The sequence below is a fragment of the Corvus brachyrhynchos genome, unplaced genomic scaffold (genome assembly GCF_000691975.1).
Source record: "Corvus brachyrhynchos isolate BGI_N302 unplaced genomic scaffold, ASM69197v1 scaffold293, whole genome shotgun sequence".
NCBI lineage: Eukaryota > Metazoa > Chordata > Aves > Passeriformes > Corvidae > Corvus > Corvus brachyrhynchos.
The window spans coordinates 1,149,369-1,155,368 of NW_008237410.1; the positions used below are offsets into that span (position 1 = coordinate 1,149,369).

The following is a 6,000-nucleotide window of genomic DNA, read 5'->3' on the forward strand; positions in this document are numbered from 1 at the left end:
CTTTCACATATAGATGCAAGACTAAAACGTCACTTTCTGAGTACATCCTTTTGAAAAGTGGTGTTTCATTCACCTCCTTGAAAGATCATGTAATTGTCAGCAGCGATATTCCAATGTGTTGATTCATAATAATGAAATGACAAATGTCTGCTTAGTATTTTTTAAGCCAATTGCTCTTCTGGCTGTGACCAGCTAATTTTCAAGTTTTTGCACGTTTATATTCAACAATGGCCAAACAATTGAAGAATTTCTGCACCTTCCTTTCTTTGAGTAAAACTATAGATAACTTTGCCAGCTTCCTTTAGAAGCAGCTGATATCCAATCTTGTGAAGTGGAACTTCATTCCTTTCTCCTGGTGATATATTAATTATGACTTTATTGCTATCTCCTGGTGATCCACAAAATATTCAGAGGACTTTTGGCTCCTAAATTCCCTCTACTTAAGCTGTTATATGTATTAATCCCCAAACTTAACATTGAAGGGCTCTGGATGCAATCTCTGAAGATACTGTGAAATCCTTGCTGTAGCCTCATTATTTGCAATTTGGGAACCACAGTTCTCTTCTCTGTTCCTTCTACTCGGTGTTCCATTTTGTAAATACTATATTAAGAGCTTATTTTGAGGCTGAAACAGATGTAAAAGGGTGAGCTGGCATTCTCCATTTCTTGCAGAAATAAGTCTAAAGAAGCAAGCATGGCCTTAGTAAGCAGAGCCTTTTGGCAAAGGCTCATCCTCTGAGATCAATGCTTTTCCACTGCTTTGTTCTCCCTTGTACAAACAACGTAGGATGAGGAGGAAGAGGCAAAGAAAAAAAAAAATACTGTTTGGGAGAGAATGCTTGAATTAATGAAACAGTTTGGATGAGTGTTTTTATGAATAAGCCAAAACTGGGGTTGGGTGTGCTACATAAATGGCAGCATGTGATGAGAAATAGGTCTGATTTTACTTGCAATTGCTGTTGATCTGCCTTGTAATGGAACAAGGAATTTTTCTGTTTTAATAGTGGACTTTTTCAATCTTCACTTAGTTCTAAATAAAAAACATGCAAGGAACAAGATTCTTTGGATGAGAATCGTGTAATAACTTAATGCAGCAGGAGCTGATTCTTCCTAGACCTCGTAACAGAAATTACAAAAGTACCACAGATCTTTCCTAAACTTTACTCTTTGTTATGCAAGAAGGTGGCTGGCATTTGCATTAACCTCTATGGTTACACACTAAAAGTCTTTTCACTGACTCTATAACTTGACCCCTGTGTAGCTAGCTTGTGTCAGAGCCTGTCTCTTTTTTTCTCATTTTCTCAGCAAACTGACAGTATGTGGAATTTTTGTAGATAGAGATGAAAGTATCGTAGTTGCTGAGATCTCTGGGAAATACAGAGATAACTTGAAAGAATAAATTTACCTTTATGTGTATGATAAAAGCAAAATTTACACATTCTGATCCGATGAGTTTTGGAATTGCCCATGTCTAAATCCAGGAATGATGACACAATTGCACTACAGAGAAATACAGTCGTTCTTAGATTGATGAATGCATCAATCTGATTTGAATGAATAGCCTGTTATTAAAGCGTATTTGTCTATGCCCTGTACCTAAATTCAGAATAAGCTTCAAAACATTTCTCCATCCCCACTGACAAATCTCTAGTTTTAAAGGTGATTAGTATTATGTGGAAAAATATCTATCTGAACTGTAAAGTCCAAGCATATGTCTGAGAAGTAAATATAACTGCCCAACCTAAACCTCCTGGCCAACTATGTGCCTTTGCCTCTTTGAACAGGAATTATCCTTGTACTTGTTCAAAATGAGACTATAGGCTCTTGGGTTCATGATCTTTTGTTTTATGCCTCTGAAACGAGAAGTGAATAATCGTAAGGGATGGAAACAATATATAGAGGTGATAGTCTGCTAATCAGTCAAGGATCTTGCATTAATTCATGGTCCCTTGAGCAAAGCCTAAATAAAGTCACTTGGGAGGAATCGCTATGTCAGGATTGCTAGAAATAGCAACCTCCTCCACTCTCTGGAAGTGAGTTATGAAACATGAGCAAACACAACCTCTTCATCTATTTCTGGAAGTAATTTTTGTATCTTTGTCCCCGCACCATCAGTAGTATCAAGGCTTTGGCTGATGGATCCCCACAATTGCAAATCTACCCTCCCACCATGTTCCTCAGAGTTTTTAGCTTACTGACACAGAAGAAGCTTTTGTGAGCACTTCTCCATGACATGTAAGGAAAGGGGACTCACGGTGCACTTTCAGTCCTAGGACTTTGTCTCTCACTAGCTACACTGCAGAACTATTTAAGTTCTGATCTATTTCAGCCCTTCTAATAAAGGTAGGTAACATGCAGGATCTGGACCATAATCTTAAAGTGCTGGGGTTCATCTTACATCAAAACCATCTCATGGAATATTTAATGGCATTTGAACCATAAACATCTTCTGATAAAGACATGCTACAGTGAATATGGTCAGAGGAAGAGCAAGAGCTGGGGCATTTTAGACTGGGAAGTGGGACTGCTGTTTAAGTTTATAAAGATTGTGGGTTTCTCTTCCAGACCTTCCTTTTGTGTGTTTGGATCTTAAAATTAAGAATTTTATCACATCAGTTACTACCAAAGATTGAGAGCTGAGGTTTATATAAGCTTTAGAAAATTATCTTGATGAACTTAATCACCTGTTTAACACTGGACTAGTCCTTTTCACTTCCAACTCACAGTTTAAATTCAATGCAAATTAATATAAACTATACCTAAGTGAACAGGAGTGACCAAATTGTGGGATTTTCATAGCAGACATGCAGATTTTGCTTTTATGAAGCGATGACATCATTCTTACTGTTGTAAGCCTAGTGCCAAGAGCACACATGAGCAGATTGATCCACTCTTAAACAGAGATTTGCATTTCAGCATATATGCCATGTGGGTAATGCTCACAGCAATACCACAATGGCTAACTAGAAATGTCCTAGGATTCTGTGTATTGAATTTTTGTGTTTATTTTTTCATGGATAGATGCTGTCTGGTGAATTTTAATCTCACTTCCTGAATGCTTTTAATTTCTGAACTCAATGATTATCCTTTAAATCAATTTAAAAATAGATGCCAAGCATGTCTTAATTTTTTTTGATAAATCTGATTTTAACATTATCTAAACCAGCAGTAGATTTATTAGTTACAACACAGAGAGGGGATCCACCAAATTATGACCTGTGGTCTGCCCTGAAATAACTTTCTGTATCTCATCAAGGTACAAGAACAACAAAACTTGTTGGAAGTCACGGTTCTAGGGATTTTTGTGCATGGGGTGGACCACAAGAATGCTGGAATCCTATTTCTAACTCTCTCATTATTCTGCTTTGTAAACATGACCTACTCCCAGTGTTCCTGACTACCTATCTGCTTCCCTTCTCTTTTTAGACCACCTCTGCTTGAGACCAAATTCAATCTTGGCCGTTGTCTTCTACACCATCTGCACACCTTCTTAGAATGCTTCTCTTGTCCAGACCATGTTCAACAATGAAGATCCCAGAAAAGAACTTTTAAAGGCCTTCTTTTACTGGCAGAGAAGAACAATGTTTTTAACGGATTCTACACAGGCCTTTCGTAGAATGAAGTGAGTGACTCTTTCATCTGGAGAGAGGTGTTGATGGACACAGCATCCTCAGGCTTAGGGAAAGGAGTGAAATCCAGAGGGAAGGGGTAAGAACACTGTCTTGGATAAGGAAGAAGATCAAAGTGGAAATAGCCAGAAGAAAGCCTCCAGTCTCACTCTGTCCTCTTGATGACCCTCAAGTCTTAGAGAAAAAGAGCTCAGTGAAAGCAGACACACAAAAGACTTTTTTTTCCCCTCAGAAATACCTTATTTATTTGATTTAAAAGTCTAAATTGAAGTGTCTAATGTTAAAATGTTTTCTTAGATTGCTTCTTCCTTCTTTCCACAGTCATTTTCAGGTTATCTAAATGCCAAGGAGTTCAGAACAAACACTGACTCTGAAAAATTGCTATGTGCCTGAGAGCTCAGGACAGAAATTTCAGTATCTACTGAGTCTTCCTACTGAGGCAGTAAAGTACAACCTCAAATCTGTCCATTAAAGTAGGTTTAAAAGACACAGTGCTTTTATCTCACATGTTCATGATCTGGAAATTTGTCTGTGGGTCATGGCAGTGAGAAGATGCTCAGAAATGGAAGTGAAAATTCAGGAAGGGGTGGGAAATAGTATGAGCTCTGTCAGGCATAAATACAAAGCTCCTGTGTACCTTGTTCATGTCTCCACTTTTAATATTGCAAAGTCACTGGAATACTTTGGGTGGTTCCAAACCTTGATCTGTTATCTTGACTCAAATTGTTCATGGCAAAGTTATACATAACTGTTCATTGGCTAACAGTGCTCTATAGCTTCAATAACTCTTATAATTTGTTGGTGTTTACCTCTCTGATGAAGCATATATAAAGACAGCTGTCACTTATCCTCTTGCCTTTTGTTTGCTATGCAAAGCACACTAAGCTTTTATAGTCTCATCTTATAAAAGAGGCTCTTTAATGGGCTTGTCTCCCCTGCACCTGCTGCAATTCGTCATAATTCAGCTTCGTGAGGCCAACAGACCTGTCTCAGAGGAGGTCATCTCCAGCTCCAGTGACATGTCCTTGGTTCATTCCTGGGTTTTTCTGTGAGCATTTCCTGCCTGGTGATGCTTACTGACGTGTTATCACCAGCAGACCCACTCTTCTCTTTCACTTCCTCTTCACATCAGAAAAAATCTATCTGCCAGGACTATGATTCAAGACCACCATGTTGCACTTTCTGCTACTAAATTCACCCACTGTAGTTTACACAGCATTTGGGAATCTGAATTTTTCTGAATGATGACTCCACACTTCCATCCTGTGTCACTTGCATTTTCCTTCAACCAACTTGTACTTTTTTCCCCCCACTTCATTACTAGCAAGTAAAATAAGATCACTCCTTCTTATACAGAAAGTCTTCTAAAATTTAAATCAGAAATCCACCTTTCAGTCCAGTGTTTTGTCTTCTACTTAGTCAGTCCCTCACTTTTACTCCATCAGTGCTAACCTCTGTCTGCTCTATCTTATCTGGCAAGTCCGTGTGTGTCAGAATAACAAATATTTTTAGAAGTAATTTGATTTCTGTGTGTCACATAAGGAACACATGCCTGCTAGCAAACATGCTTACAATTTTAAGTGCAATCCGATGCATGACATCCTGCTAAATGAAGGAGAATTAGAGCTGAAGCAAAACAAACAAATCCTGTGCTTAATTTGATAATAACGATTTTATCTGGAGCTGGCAGGAGCTGGATCTTCAGCTAGTGTAATGATTTCCATTTTCCAAGAAACCTTGGGGTAGAGGAAGCAGCACCTTTTTAAAGGCTGCAGCAATTAATGCCACCGAAGTTTTGCAGGGAAGCTGTTTATGAAGGCGACGGGAAACCGCACAGCAGGGAGCAGCGCTGGAACCCAAGGGAATACACGGGAATTTCATAGGGAAGGGTGCGAACCTGTGATAGCCATTTGAACGGAGAAGCTGTTGGACTCGTCCTCTCACCCCCTGCTGGCCCCTGGATCAGGGCTATGTCACACACCCAGGAGGGAAACACGTCTCCAACACGGTGTCCTGGGGAGGGACTCAGCCTCTCCGAACCGGACAGGCCTTACGCCAAAGAGGCTTTCTGCAAACAGCCATAAAAAGCCCCGCCAGCCTGCCTGTGACCTGCACATTTCATTTCAGCAGCCAGCCAGGCTAAGGCTTCCTGGTTGATCCGGCTGTGTGTCCGCGCATGCATGCGTACACATCTCACTTGAATTTGAAAACTATTCCTACACTGCCTGTGCCTAGTGCTGGACATCCGTGCTTTTCTACATTCCCATCTCCTCGGCGCCGGGGCAGGCGGTGGCAGCCCTTTGCCCTCTCTGGGCATTCCCGGCACGGTCCCGGGCCAGCTCCTTCCCCCGCATTCCCGGGGGGACAGCGG

General features: G+C 40.3%; 1 long non-coding RNA gene across 1 annotated transcript in view; it reads right to left on the reverse strand.

Moving 5' to 3' along the window:
• The window catches only part of LOC108445911, a 65,273-nt gene that overhangs the window by 7,358 nt on the left and 51,915 nt on the right, over window positions 1–6,000 (reverse strand). The window lies entirely within an intron of this gene.